At 35.9% G+C, this 16350-nt stretch overlaps 1 pseudogene; it reads right to left on the bottom strand.

Moving 5' to 3' along the window:
• Window positions 1-11898: 11898 nt before the first annotated feature.
• LOC100616698 (cysteine protease ATG4A-like) lies at window positions 11899-14837 on the bottom strand (annotated as a pseudogene).
• Between the last annotated feature and the right edge of the window lie 1513 nt (window positions 14838-16350).

Below are 16350 nucleotides of genomic sequence, written 5' to 3'. Positions count from 1 at the left end.
ACAGAATATTTAGAAAATTGTTTGAGGAGAGACAATTTAAGAATCATTGGTCTACCAGAAGACCATGACAAAAGAAAAAATCTGGACATCATACTACAGAAAATTATCCAAGAAAACTGCCCTGATATTCTAGAACAAGAGGGAAAAGTGGAGATTGAAAGAATCTACAGATCACCTCCTGTACTTAATCCCCAACTGACAACACCCAGGAATGTTATAGCCAAATTCAAGAACTAGCAGACCAAGGAAAAAATATTACAAGCTGCTAAGAAGAAGTCACATCCAAGACTATTGCCTTGTTGGGATCTGTCCTGGAGTACTGTTTTATACTCTATTTCCACTGTGTTGTAGTTAATCTTTTGTGTCATCCTTCTAAGTTGTTTTGGGCTAAAAAATGTTTTACTTCATTTTTTTGTGGGCTTTGCTGTTCCAGAATTCATTTTGAGATATGTTATCAAAGTTTTTTGGAGGATAATTTGGTAGATCTCAGGTTGGTATGCGTACCTTCTTAGCCATGTTGGCTCCACCCCCAATTCCTTCCTTTTAAAAAATTATCAAGCATCTGTTTTTTTTTAATCTCTCCCTCTTTCTTCCTTTGACTAGAAAAAAAGAAAAACAAAATCTTTTTATTAAATATGCATAGTCAAATAACAGAGATTCCCATTTTGGCCATGTCCAAAAGGTATTTCTTATTCTACATATTAGTCCCCTCTGTCAAGAGGTGAATAATATTTTTTTCATTGTTTCCTCTTGGAATCATGGTTGCTCTATTCTGATCATAAACAATTTTTAATCCTTAAGGATAATACTTGGCTTTGCCAGGAAAATTATTTTTTGTTATAATTATTTTTCTTTTTTTCCTTTCAGAATATTATTCCAAGATCTCTTTATGATGGTTAACTATCAAGTTTTGTATTATTCTGACTGGGGATACTTGATACTTGAACTCTTTCTTTATGGCTACTTATAGCATTTTTCTTTGATTTAGAAGTTCTTGTGTTTTTGCTTTGTACTTCTAGGAATTTTCAGTCTCAAGTATCTTTTAGGAGATTTAGGAGCTTTTCGGAATCACTAGATTCTTTCCACTTTTATTTTGTTCTCAGATAGCTCTGAAAGTTTTCATTTATGATTTCTTGAGATATAGTATTTAGGCTATTTGTTTGGTCACAACTTTCAAGGAGTCTGAAGATTCTTAAATATCTCTCCCTGACCTGTTTTCTTGGTTGGTTGTCTTTGATAATAAATTTTATTCTTTTTTTTCCATATTGTTTTAGACTTTCAATTTTGATATATTTCCTATTACCTAAGGGAGTTATGCACTTGCATTCATGGAGCAAGAGCTATGAATGTGTGAAATTGTTGTAGTTGTCCCTTAAAGAGCTCATAGAATATTTTTTGGAATAGGGAATTTTGTTTTGCTTGCCTTCAAAGACAGTTTGTTTTTTTACAGTATTTGACATATAACATTTTTTACATTTCCCCTTTTTTCTTTAGGATCCTCTGTTGATTTATCTATTTGTGAGTTGTGTTTTTACTTAAGATTTCTTCCTAGGCTTTTTGATTTTTCAGTCTTTCTCTTTGTATTCTCAGTTAGTTTTTTTTTACATTATTTTTTTATTCTTCCTTCTTCCACTGATAAATAGCCTCCAGAGGGTAGGAGGTCTCATCTTTCTCATGTTTAGGGAAGTAGGTTGGACGCTAGATCTGGATCCATTTTCAGAGGGAAGGGAAAGACCCTAGCTGGAAATGCTCATCCTCAGACACAGAAAAATATGCATGTTCTAGAACTGTTCTTCAAGATTTCCATGTCTTCTGTTTCTGCCCTTTTCTTGTTTCTGACATTTTCCTTCATGTGGCTGGGTAGATTTCATTTCTGTCTCATCTCATGTGGTGTTCATGTTTTTGTGTGCTGCTGTTAGCTGAGTGCACAAGGATGTTCTTGGCTTTAACTCAAAGGTACAAATCTGTTAGGCTGTGAATTTAGTAGTTATATGGAGTGGGCTTGTTTATGGGGTGTGTTCTGTCTTTTTACCTTATGGATTCAGCTTTGGTTATTGTATACTTGCAGAACAAAAAAAATTTTTTTTGTGAGGATTTTTGGCTTTAGAATTTTGATGAAAGCAACAACTCTATCATCTTCTGCAAGACCTATTCATTTTTGCTTGATTTTTCATTTAAATATTTTATTTTCCCAATTAATTTCTCAAAAAACTTTCAAATTGTCCCTTTCATTTCCTTCTTTCCCCCCTCCCAGAGATGATAAGCAATTTGATCTGGGTTTTATATGCACTATCAGGCAAAACATACTTCCATATTATTGCTATAATTCCATTTCATTGTTATAAGAAAATACTCATATAAAATCAAAACTCTTAAATAAAAACAAAAATAAACTAAAGTGAAAAGTAGTGCTTTGATTTGTATTCCAACTTCAACAGTTCTTTTTCTGGAGATGGATAGTGTTCTTCATCATAAATTCTTCAGATTTGTCCTGAATCATTTTATTGTCTTTTATACTTCATCATCATATAATATTCCTCCTACTATGTACAATGTTCTCCTGGTTCATCTTATTTTATTCTTCATCAGTTCATGCAGATCTTTTCAGATTTTTCTGAAATCATCCTCTCATCATTTCTTATAGCAAAACAATATTCCATTGCCATTATGTACCACAATATGTTCAGTCATTCCCCATTTGATGGACTTCCCCTCAATTCCTAATTCTTTGCTACCACAAAGAGTTGCTACAGATATTTCTGTACAAATAGATCCTTTCCCCTTTTTTTCATCACTTTGAGATACAAACCTAGTAATGATCCTATAGGATCAAAAGATTTGCATTGTTTTATGGTTCTTTGGGTATAATTCCAAATTGCCCTCTAGAGTGGTTAGATCACCTCACAATTCTACCAATAATGCATTAGTATCCCAATTTTGCCTCATCTCCTCCAACATTTATCACTTTCCATTACTGAGAGATGTGAGTTGGTATCTCAGAGTTGTTTTAATTTGCATTTCTTGATATCTTTGATTTCTTTATTTGAAAATTGCTTGATTATATCCTTTAATCATTTTGACCTAGTCTTAATAAAGCCACGCTACTTCTTTTTCATATATTTTAGTAACTAAATCTTGAATAAACTCTTAAAAATTTTTAAGATGGGTCAATACTTGCCATTTAATAGTTAGTGAGCGAGCAATCACATGTTTATTTTTTCAGAACTTTGTGATCCAATCCATCTAAACTTGTTGACCTGAACTCGTCTAATACAGTAAGAAGCTCTCTTACTCTCTTATGGTCATAGGATCTAAGATAATATATTTATAAATGGAAGATGCCTTAGAGATTGCATAATTCAAGCCCCTCACTTCACAGGTAAGAAAACTAATATCCAGGGAAGTTAAATTTGCTTGCACAATATCACACAGGTAGTAAATGTCAGAAAAGATTTGAAAATGGGTCCTACGTAGAAATTTAATGGTCTTTTATTTTCTTTGTCAACCAGGTACTAGAGAAATCTGATTTGATTTTCTTCATAGAGAAGAAACTACTTTTAAAGTCCACTATGGCCAACCTTTCCCCTCCTAGGATGCCTTCCAACTATTAGATATTATCTCGTCCCTGCCTTGTTGTTTATATGTTACCTTCTTGAGGGCAAGGACGGTGCTTCTCCCCCCTCCCCTTTTTTTTTGGATCCCTATTAGTTAGCATGCAGTAACAGGCATATAGAAGCTGTTTAATAATGCTTATTGACTTCTTGTCTCTGTCTTTACCCTAATATCCCTTTTGCACTTCTTCTTAATGACCTTGAAATCTTCCCATTCCCTTTATCCTGTTTTAAATTCCCTTTATCCTTTCGTCTTAGAATCAATACTCTGTATTAGTTCCAAGGCAGGAGAATATTAACGGGCAAGGCAAAGGGAGTTAAGTGACTTGCCCAGGGCCACACAGCTAGGAAGTATCTGAGATCGGAATTGAATTCAGGACCTCCCATGTCTAGGCCTGACTCTCAATCCACTGAGCGACCCAGCTGCCCCCAAACTCTTTAATACTTGACCTTTCTCTTTAAAAAAAGAAAGCAGAAAATTAGGCTAGTCTGTCATTCTGCACTTGTTACATGCCAATTTCATTCTCTTTGCTCTATAGACAATGGTTTAATCTTGATTAACTCACTGAGCTTTCTGGTTTGACCAAATGAACTTAAGCTTTTATTCTTTCCTTCTTCCTAAGGAAATACTTCCCCATGTAATGATCTCAATAGATTTTGTTTTCCTTATTGTTTTCTATCATCACCAACTAGCTCATTCCATTGATTTACTCATCTACTGCTAAAAGCACAGACTGCATAGTCTTTATTTTTAGCCTCATTCTTTCTCAAAGTGAATATTTTGGTCAGTGTTTCTGGTTATAGAATTACACACAGATATACATATGCTGACATATATGTACATTTACATATATGTATATAGACAAGATTTGTGAATTTCCTCTTGGGTTTTTTTTTGGAAATAATCACAGAATCTTGACATAGAATCTTTAATGGATTCTTGAGATTTCTTCCATTTTCCTACCTTGAGAGTGAGTACATAGTACATATTCTATTCTGTTTTTAAAGTATCTCCTTTCAATTATTTTAATTATTCCTGCCTGTCCTACATCTCCTTGTGAATATGCACCAAATGGAATGAGTAAACTTCTAGAGGCAAGGGCTGAATATGGCCAGAATGAAAGGCCACATACTGCAGGTCTTTGAACCTTCTTTTTGTATTTCTTTGCCCCATAGATCTTATCTGAAATGTTTTCTTGAAGGGGCCCATTCCTAAGTCCACTGCAGTGGCTGTAGCTTGCAGTACCTTCTCATCTGGTTCCCAGCAGTTGGAATTCCAAGTGTTGTTTGTCTCCTGGCCAGCACACATAAACAGTTCTGGGGCTGCCCACCCATGTGGGCTCTGAGCACAGGTTTTATCTGTTCACTGACACTCAGCTGAATTTTCTTTGCAGCTTTGTTAACATACACTTCAAATGAGTGTGGTAGGCTTAATCTTAATCAAATGTCTCAGTAATATATATCCACTGTTTAGGAATGCTGTATGTGAAATTCATGTGCATAGCATACACACATACATAAGCAAACACCACGCTAGCCACCCCGCTAGTTTAAAGGCTTCGTATATTTATGCGATGAGTCTATTTTTCAACAGGACTGGTTTAAATAAATGGTTTAAATAAACACTTCCTCTCCTGGTAATACTTGCTCAAGGTCACCCAGCAAGTTCAGGGACAGGATAAGCACAGACCTAAAAAAGCTTTTCTCTTGACTCTTTGGGGCTTATTAACTAGTAAATATGTTTGAATGCAGTTTTGTGATGCCCATTTCATGAAGCAATCTGGTCACTTGGACCAGGTTATTATATGAAGCTTTCATCTCACTACATTCACTGGTAATCTATTTAGGGGCAATATAAAAGTTAGAGTTCCTATTCTTCTTGATTTATGATATATCAGAGACACAGAGATTTCATGGCTTGTCGTGAATTACTGGTGAGTCTAAGATTTAGAACTAGCTCTTTTCACAATAAAGAGAAACAGAACCACCTTATTTAGATAGACTCCATCACTATCCCAGATGTACTTATAGAGAAAGTGGAAATGACACCAAAGAAAACAAAAATAGGAGGTGGGGGTGGAATCAGCTAGACTAGACTAAATGTATACAGAAGAGGCCTTTTCAGGGGGCTCCATAATTTTGAGGACATTGAAGGGTTGATTTTTAAGGCAAAAGAGAAGATAGAAAAACATGGAAAACCCATTTCAGATCTTATGATTTTAAAAAGTGACTACATAAAATAATGAACAATTCATATTCCTATTTTCTCACCTAAATTTTTTTATGAAAATAAGCTTGAAAATAAGAATGAAAGTGAGCATCCTTGCTAAAGGAATTAGAAGCAAATAGATAAGCTTTCACAAATGACATTTCATGGTAGATCACATATTTGCTGTTATACAATTGACTGACAGTTAGAAAATATATGATTACACTGAGCATATTGTTATTGACTATAAGAAACTCTTGATTCAGTAGAGTAAAATTTCTTCTTAAGGACTCTTCATCAAAAAAAGGTATATCCTATGCATATGCCAAAATTTTTATAAGATTTCTTGAAAAACTCAGAAATAGAAATGACCTTATTTGTAGATCCATTTCCCTCCTGGCCTGATTTCTGATTTTCTAGACTTCAAAATTATGCCTCATCTACTGCCAACTCATTCTGGAACTTCTCTCAGGATCTGAATTCTCTGTCCTGGAACAGACGTTTTACTCTTAAACAGTCTACCATCTATGTGGACTACTCATTTTAGAATAACTTTCTGTGTGACTTTCTCCCTTTCTCCCATTAATTAGTTCTTTAGGGAGACTCCATTTTGTAGAGGTGCTCAGATCAGCCTCCTTTCTCTAGACCTTTTAAAGTTCTTTTTATTTGCTTTCTTGCCTCATTAATATGTAAGACTCTTGAGGGCAGGGGCATATTTTTTTATAGTCCTATGGCTTAGTGTGGTACTTGGAACCTAGGAAGTCCTTAAACCTGCTTATCTCCTTTCTTTCTGGAGGTCTTTGATAACTAATATAAAGCAAGACATAAAATAGAGGTACATTTGCTCACCAACAATGTTTGACATTGTCATGGAAAAGATCCAGTGCATAGTCCAAGTTGTGGAGGGATTTTCTTAAGATTTTGAAGTTCTGCAGATGTTCTTGTTTTCAAATGACATTGTGATGACTACATAATGACCTTTGCTCAGCCTGCTAGTGGGATCCATAATTACTCTGAAGAATTTGGCCTAGCTAGTCACAGGAAATACTGTGTGGATGAAGAATGATTTTTGACTAGTTGAATGAATAACTTATAGCACACACTTTATAAATTGGACACTGTTATTGGGCAATAAATTAGGTTTAAAACTTAACAGAAGGAGGGAATCAGATTGATTTGACTTTGAGAAATTGCAGGGAGTAATCCAGAGCAGCTCTACGCCACCATGAGAATCCTCTCCAACCAAGATTAAAATATCACCACAAAACAAATACAGTAGCAAAAGAACAAATAAGGAGACATAGTGAAACAACTTTCAAGAAAAGAAAAACCCAAAAGGTAGGCAAAGAACATCTGAGACATGGGGGTGAGAGTAGATCAGAGCCAGCAAGAAGGTGTAGCAAGGAGAGAAGAGCAAACCATGCCCCTCCACCCCACATCTGCTGTCTGAGTTTTGGAACCTATGCTCAAGCCAACATCCAGATCCTGAGATCCTGCTTGGGCAAATAGTTGTACAAGTCAATCCATAACCCTTGAGATTTCAAAATTATGGAGAAATCCAGAGCTCCAGCCCAGGTAATTCTGGTCTGGGCTTGGGATAAGTACTTAGTTCACACTTTGAGGAGGCTGATAGTACTAAGTACAGATCTTTTTGCCTAAAGCTCAAGGGGAGCTCCAAGACAGGACAATCAAGGGTGTGCCTGAATGGATCAAGTACACAGTGAAACCAAAAACTAAAGGCTAAGCCTGAGGCTAGAATTTGATCAGCCCCTGACCTGATCAAGATCAAAGTGAGATTAAAAGTTACACCTAAGACTGAGGTAAGTCTTTAAGCTATCAGCATCTCAAGGGTCAATTGAATAGCAGAGGGTGCTCTAAGAGCTCTCAGCCCTCAGATCATCACATCATACCCCTAAGCCTACCTATAATTAGATAAGAAAGAGATAAGCAAACACCCAAACAAGCACAAAGTGGGACAGTGAAAGCAAAGGAAACACATGCAAAGCCCAAAAGAAAAATATAGATTGGACACACCTTCTGGAAAAACTAAAAAAATACTTAAAAACCAATTAAGAGAGACAGAGGAAAAGTGCAAAAGAGAAAGTGATGCAAGAAGAAACAGGTCAATTGAAAAAGGGGAACCAAAAACTGACAGAGGAAAATCAGGCCTTAAAAATAAGAATTGGCCATCTAGAAACTAATGATTTCATGAGAAACCAAGAAACAATAAAGCAGAATCAAATGAATGAAAACAACTGACCTAGAAAATAAATCTAGAAGAGACAATTTGAGAATTATTGGAACTACCTGAAATCCATGTTCATTAAAAACAACAACAACAACAACAAACCTTGGACATCACATTACAAGAAATTATCAAAGAAAACTGCCCAGAAATCCTCGAACAAGAAAATAAAATTGAAATTGAAAAAATTCACACATCACCCTCAGAATGAAACCCTCAACTGACAACTTCCAGGAATATAATAGCTAAATTGAAGAACCACCAAGTTAAGGAGAAAATTCTTCAAACAGCCAGAAAGAAACCATTCAAATACCATGGAGCTACAATTAGAATCACACAGGACCTAGTGATTTCTACATTAAAGGATCAAAAGGTATGGAATATGATATTCAGGAAGGCAAGATATTTCTGTTTACAGTCCAGAGTTACCTATCCAGCAAAACTGAGTACATTATTTCAGGGGAAAAAATGGACATTCAATAATATAGAAGATTTCCAAGCATTCCTGAGGAATAAGATAGACCTAAACAAAAAATTTGAAGTCTAAGCAGGAGACACAAGAGAAGCCCAAAAAGGTAAAAAAGAAAGAGAAAATTTAAGGCACTCATCAAGGTACAAATATTTATATGTCTAAATGAAAGAGGATACCTGTAATATCAAAAATTACACTTAGTTACTACTAAGAAGGAATTTACCCAGAAAGAGGGTGGGAAAGTAAGCTGATTATGATGATATGATGTATATGATAGCATAAGATGATATGATATGTATGTAAATGTGATCATATGAAATATGTATATGTGATATGTATGCTTTTGGATATGTAAAAAACAACAGGTGAAAGAGAGGGTTGCACTGAGAAAAAAGGGAAGGGAGAGATAGAATGGGGTAAATTATATAACATAAAAAGGCATGAAAAATTATTTCAGAAAGGAGAAGATAAGGGTGGTGACAGGCACCACTTAAACTTTACTCTCATAGTAATAGTAACTGGCTCAGAGAGGGAAAAACAAGTATACTCAGTGGGGTATAGAATTCTATCACTCTACAAAAAAGTTAAAGGGGAAGAAGACAAAGGAAGTTGGAGGTAATTGAAGGAGGGGGAAGTGCAGGGGTGACAAAAAGCAAAATACTAGTGAGGAGAAACAGAGTGAAAAGGAATAGAGCAGAATCTGAAGGGGATAATATGCTGGAGGTCAATACACAATAAGAACTGTGGGAATAGAAAGGCAGAAGAAATACCTATGATCAATCATGTGGTTCAATGGGGAGATGATTGGGGTTTTGATGTTAAAAATCACTCTATTGCAAATATGAATAACATGGAAATAGGTTTTGAACAATGATACATGTATAACCCAGTGTAATTGCTTGTCATCTCTGGGAGGGGGAAGAGAAGAGGGTTGGGAAAAATCATGAATCATGCTACCATGGAAAAATATTCTAAATAAATTCTTAAAAATCTAAAAAGAAAAAAAGAAGAAAAACGAGTAATTGCCAAGTTTTTCATTCCAAGTTTATTCTTAAAACAAACACCTATACCAATATTCTTCTAGTATTCTTGTTATGTAGCTGCAAGAAATGAAATATTATATTGAACAATTGCAATTAAGAATCACTCAGAGGGGTATGGGGGGGTCAGAACAAGCTATAAGTAAAATAAATGAAGAATTTTTAAAAATAGTATAAAAAATTACATAAAAATGCATAAATGAAAAAGCAACAGGTTGACTCCATAAAAAGAATGAAGGCTAGCCAATGAAAAGCATGTGTACTCCACTAGTGTCTTCATGGTTTCAAGAGACAGTAAGGAAGATCCATAGAATATTAGGGGTTCAAGGAAGGTTGGTGAAGAAATAGAAAGTGATCACACAGAATAGGTAGGTATGGATAATCCTGATTTATGTTTCTGGAGTGGATATGAAAATTGATAAGATCATTGATTCATTTGAATATTTGAGAGGCTAATATGCAACTCTTGGGAAAGGATTTCTGGCATTAATCTTTATATCTGTCACTAAACCTTCTACTCTTTCACTTAAATCCAGTTTTCAGTGGACAGTCTCCTTAAAAAGAGTCTCCTTTCAACATATACTAACTGAAACTCTATAGATTTCCTTTTCAGTATTAAGGAGCAAGGTAAGGTCTTTGAATGATAACTCCTTTGAATTATTCATATGAAATTTCATAGCATCCTTTCTCAGTCACTTAATCTCTTGCATCTTCATTTTCCTCTTCTATAATATAAGGTAAATAATATGGGATTTCTGTCAGTAAATGCTTTCTATACCTTAAAGCACAGTGTCATTTATATTTCTTTCATGCAACTGTATTCCATTTTATTGTTTGGATATTTGTATATATGTCCTAGTACTGCCACTTCTTTTACCCCATAGGTGTTAAAGTTCTCAAGGGCAGAGGCTTATTATTTTGCAATTTTTCTACATTTCTCAGAACTAATATAGTGCCTCACTCATAGTGGATGTTTAACAAATGCTTGAAAAAATAAGGGAAAATTAACGATGAACTAATTGGTGGAACAGTCAAGATAATATTATGCTTTTCAAAAAGGATAAGATTAAGTTAAACTCATTTAATAAGCACTTGATGAGTGTCTCCTATGTGCAAACCACTGTGTCTCAGTGAACTTCACTATAATGGCTTAAGATTTTCAAGGTATTTTATATGTCTTTTCTAATTTGATTCCTACAACTTCTGGTCTAGATAGTGAAACTATTATCACCATCATTATATGGGTAAGAACACTTGAGTTCAGAGGCATAGGACGTATAAAGCTTATGAGGGGAGGAAATAATATTCTCATTTCAAGTTCATTGCTTTTCTCCCTACATTATGCGAATAGGTAAAAAGAATAGTAAGGGAATTATTCAGGCTCTGCACAGGGGTAAGGCAGTTGTTATTTTTTTAAAGCACAAACCACTTTTTGACTCTTTATTTATCAAATAACCAAGGCAAAAATTCCTGATTCAGCTTGAGGTCAGAATGAAATGTATCATATAGAGCCATGATGGTGGAATGGGAATGGGGAGGGGAATAGTGAGGGTGGCACAAAAGTAAGTGAGCTTCTCCCAAACAGGAAGGAGGTTGTGTGAAGTGTCCATTTGTCATAATACCCTTGATAGAAATGTTTTCATACAAAATCATCATTATTCAAAGGGCCTATTAAAATAATTTAACAAGACTTTTTGTTTTTCCTGATCCAATTTAATTTTATAAGCAATTGCTTCCCAAGATGCAACCCCAAGGGAGAAAGCAGAATTGTCTGCATGTAAAGAGACATGTTATAAGGAGAGAGAGAGAGAGAGAGAGAGAGAGAGAGAGAGAGAGAGAGAGAGAGAGAGAGAGAGAGAGAGAGAGAGAGAAAGAGAGAGAGAGAAGAGAGAGAGAGAAAGAGAGAGAGAGAGAGAGAGAGAGAGAGAGAGAGAGAGAGAGAGAGAGAGAGAGAGAGAGAGAGAGAGAGAGAGAGAGAGAGAGAGAGAGAGAGAGAGATTGGTCATTAATTGGTTCTGCAATGAGACTAAGAGTTATCCTCTGGACATATAGACCATTAACTGTAGGTTCACCATTTCTAAAATCAAACTGAGAAGCACCACGTGGTCCTGCTTGATTACCATCTGACAGTAGAATTCTCTCCCTCTTCCTCATGTTCAATTTCTCTCTCTCTCTCTAAGGAAAGAGCTCATAGCAAAAAGAACAGTTGATTCAGCTTGGATTGAAATTGAGTTCTGTGATTCAGTCACTCTGTCTAGAAAAGTTCTCTGCAATGTGGAGCCAGGTGGTGGACACGGGCTGGATGGAACTACTTCACATACTCAAAATCTCAAAATATCCCAGTTCAGACAAGTGGATTCAATTAGTTCTGCACCTATAGTTGTAACTTCTGGTTTGGCTGGAGGTATGAATGGAGGCCAGTGGGCTAGATGCTTCTGAACCAGCTCAAACATCTCTAAACTCTGTTACTTTAGGATCTCCTTTTGAATGAGCCCACACCATTATCAAAATCTTCTTCCTTGAAAAAGAATCCCATGCAACTGTAGGGCCCAAGTTCAGGATCTGCATTCAATGTGGGGATTGCTGGCAATGAAAACTCTGGTCATCCACTGTTCATCTTCCTCAAGGCTTGAGTGGTATAAGGATCCAGGTAGATGAACTCATTTCCCAAAAATTCTATGAAATAATAAGTGCTATTTGGCTTTCCTCCTAATGCATCTAAAGACTGTGGCATCTTAAAATACTCTTTAAATGCATCAATAAAAACAGGGTTATTTTGGTTTATGCCCTACTGAATGAGTATAATAAACAGAAGAGGCCTCTAGGCAGGGTTGGGCTCAGGACAATGTGAACTCTGGTCAAGGCCATTCCCAGGACTGGAAGAACTGTTGTGGGTCAGGTTGGAAGGGCACATGTGGTAAAATTTTTTGATATCTTTGATGTCCACTGTATTATACATAGAAACATAAAGAGCTAAGGCATTCCATTCATCAAATAAAGGAAGTGTTTATTTTTTAACACCTTTGCAACTATATTTAGTCCAAGCCACTTACCAATCAATTTTTCTTCTTCTACAACCACTTTATGCCATTTGATGGATAGAATAACAAAAGCAAGATCCATCATTAAAAAGAGTCCCAAAAAGGTGGCATTCCAGAAATGTGCAAGAAAAAGTTGGTGAAAAGCAATCTGGTAATGTAGTTATTTTAAACAAAAAAAGTGAATAAATATTACCAAATGCCTCTCCAAGGAAGGGATCAATGGGAATAAAAGAAAATGTATTTGAACAGTGTTGCATTTTTTTAACTTTTACTTTTTTGAAAAATTTATTTAGTCAATTTAGAACATTATTCCTTGGTTACAAGAATCATATTCTGTCCATCCCCTCCCCCACCCCTTCACATAGCCAATGCACAATTCCATTGGGTTTTACATGTGTCCTTGATCAAAACCTATTTCCATGTTGTTGATGTTTGCACTAGAATGATCATTTAGAGTCTGTATTTCCCAATCATATTACCCTTGACCCATGTAATCAAGCAGTTGTTTTTCTTCTGTTTTTCTACTCCCACAGTTTTTCCTCTGAATGTGGTTAGTGTTCTTTCTCATAGATCTCTTTGAGTTGTTCAGGATCACTTCATTGTCACTAATGGAGAAGTACATTACATTCCAGTACATACATTGTACCACAGTGTATCAGTCTCTGTGTACAATGGTTTCCTGGTTCTGCTCTTCTCACTCTGCATCACTTCCTGGAGATCATTCCAGTTCACATGGAATTGCTCCAGTTCATTATTCCTTTGAGCACAATAGTATTCTATCACCAACATTTACCACAATTTTTTAAGCCATTCCCCAATTGGAGGGCATCCCCTCATTTTCCAATTTTTTACCACCACAAAGAGTGCAGCTATGAATATTCTTGTATGTCTTTTTCCTTATTATCTCTTTGGGGTACAAACACAGCAGTGTTATAGCTGGATCAAAGGGCAGACAGTCTTTTAGTGCCCTTTGGGCATAGTTCCAAATTGCCCTCCAGAATGGTTGGATCAATTCACAACTCCACCAGCAATGCAGTAATGTCCCAACTTTGCCACATCTCCTCCAACATTCATTACTTTCCTTTGCTGGCATGTTAGCCAATCTGCTAGGTGTGAGGTGATACCTCAGAGTTCCTTTGATTTGCATCTCGCTGATTATAAGAGATTTAGAACACTGTTCATGTGCTTATTAATAGTTTTGATTTCTTTATCTGAAAATTGCCTATTCATGTCCCTTGCCCATTTACCAATTGGGGAATGGCTTGATTTTTTGTACAAGTGATTTAGCTCTTTATAAATCTGAATAATTAGACTCTTGTCAGAGGTTTTTGTTATGAAGGTTTTTTTCCCCAATTTGTTGCTTCCCTTTTTATGGTTACATTGGTTTTGTTTGTTCAAAACCTTTTTAATTTAATGTAATCAAAATTATTTATTTAACATTTTGTGATTTTTTCTAACTCTTGCTTGGTCTTAAAATCTTTCCTTTCCCAAAGATCTGACAAGTATACTATTCTATGTTCACCTAATTTACTTATGGTTTCCTTCTTTATATTCAATTCAAACCCATTCTAAGTTTATCTTGGTTGTAGGATATGAGATGTTGATCCAAACCCAATCTCTCCCATACTTTCTTCCAATTTTCCCAGCAGTTTTTATCAAATAGTGGATTTTTGTCCCCAAAACTGGGATCTTTGGGCTTATCATAGATTGTCTTGCTAAAGTCACTTACCCCAAGTCTATTCCAGAGTTGCATTTAAAGGCACTGCACAACAAAATATTTGCCTGACAAAATTAGAATGCTCACCAGAGAGATCTTTAAATCAAGGTAATCATAGTAATGATGGTAATGAGATAAACCAAGATTCATTTGCACTTGAGAAGGAGAAATTTGAAAAACCAAGAATGCTGGAATTTAAGTTATGTCCAGAAGACCTGTCTTTCTGCTTGAAAGTCATACTGCTTCCCCAAGATCCAAACAGCCTCATCTATTTCAGGAAACTTTTCTGAACGTCTGATAAAATAGTTATATGCCTTTTAAACCTGGAAAACACCCAATTTTCCCCTGGGCTTCAGAGTATGTCCCTGGAAGCCTGCGATCACTGGTCACCCCCATCCATCACCACCAGCACCACTCCACAAGGCCTCCATTCCATTCTCCGGCTGTCATTATTGGTACATTCTGCAGACTGTACTGATAGGGCAATTTTTGGCTCCAGCATAATGTGAAATTGTGAGTCAGTGGTACCCCTCTCTAGGGGTGTATGGCGTATTCCAGGAAGACAAACATCTCTGGTAGGAGGGCTTGCTGAGTCTTTTTAGGGCTGTTCCAGCATCTTTGTTGTTCACCTGTCACCCAACTCTCACCTGTGACCTCAAGAAGCTGTAGCATGGGGAGAAAGCATACCTTAACAAAGCATTTTGGTAGATGGGCTAACTGGCTGAGGGTAATAGGTAGACCTAAAATCTGTTAGTGAAATAGGATGTCTACACCAACCATGTGAAGACTGCTCCCAGTGGAATGGGTAGATAAAGAACAATTTTTTTTCCCTCAAGACTATGAAGGTGGTGAGCTTGGTCAGATATTTCAGATTCCAAGGTTATCTATTACATCTGGGGCCATCACTGATTGTCCTGTCTTTTGTCTTGCTACTGAACTTCAGTGACTCTGGAAGAGAGCGAGTCTAGTGACTTTATGCAACTTGGTCTCCATTAAATTCAATTCATGAACAAATCAAGACATCAACCCATTATTGCTTCTCTTTAAAAAAGAAGTATGAACAAGTACCCCCTCTGTAACCAGAGTGATCATATAGACAAGAATATTAAAGCCTTGGATTCCATTTTTCTCAAGGTCAGAAGTGAAGTCTAGGATTTTTAGTCTTGGTTTGCCAAATTCTATCACTCCTTTCAAGAGATCATTAAGTTGTTTGGGTCTTTTGTTTGTTTTTTAGTTTAGTTTTTTTTCTTTTCTTCAATCAATACTGCCTGTCAGGCTTCTTGTGTTCCTGAGATTAGGGATATCCAGGATTATTCTAAAGCCATTTAATTTTCCTGTAGATGCTTAGAATCAGAATTTGAGACTTGGAAGGGATTTTAGCAAATTCATTCTCAGGCTGCATTAAAAGAAATAGATTCTAGGAATTGAGAAGTGATAGTTCTAGGGTACTTTGACCACATTGATACCAGTGGATCTCATGGTGATCAAATGAGATAATGTATATGAAAACATTTTAAATTATGTATTATATTCCCCAAATAATGCCCCCCCCAATTAATTTATCCAAATAACCTACCCTGCACATAATAGGCACTTAGGAAATGTTTTAGAACTGAGTTTATTGTTGAATGGCCCTACCCTTCCTTTTTTTATGAAATTAAATTGATCTTTTATAAGGCCCAGGAATCATATTGAAAAGCGCCAAAGAACTTGCTAGACTGCAGAGTCTGAATAAAAACAATGTCTTTAAACTCCAATGAGCTTTTATCCTAGAAGTCCAGTAGTGATCTTGACTATATTTAATGTTAGAAATGGAAATTGGACAAGGACATTTCTTTTATAGTCCTGCTTAGTTTTATTTTTCTCTAGGAGTAATTAATATTTTTTTTGGTCCCTGGAACCAAGAGTTGTATTCCTTAAACATTGCTTTCATTATATTTGTACCCTTTTCAAAAGCAAATTCCATCTTCTAATTAATTTCTTGTCTGCTTTAGGGCCTTTTGGGAATATTCTGA

The sequence above is a fragment of the Monodelphis domestica genome, chromosome 7 (assembly GCF_027887165.1).
Source record: "Monodelphis domestica isolate mMonDom1 chromosome 7, mMonDom1.pri, whole genome shotgun sequence".
In the NCBI taxonomy this organism is placed as follows: domain Eukaryota; kingdom Metazoa; phylum Chordata; class Mammalia; order Didelphimorphia; family Didelphidae; genus Monodelphis; species Monodelphis domestica.
The sequence above is the reverse complement of the archived record's forward strand: the minus strand, read 5'-3'. Positions and strand labels throughout refer to the sequence as shown.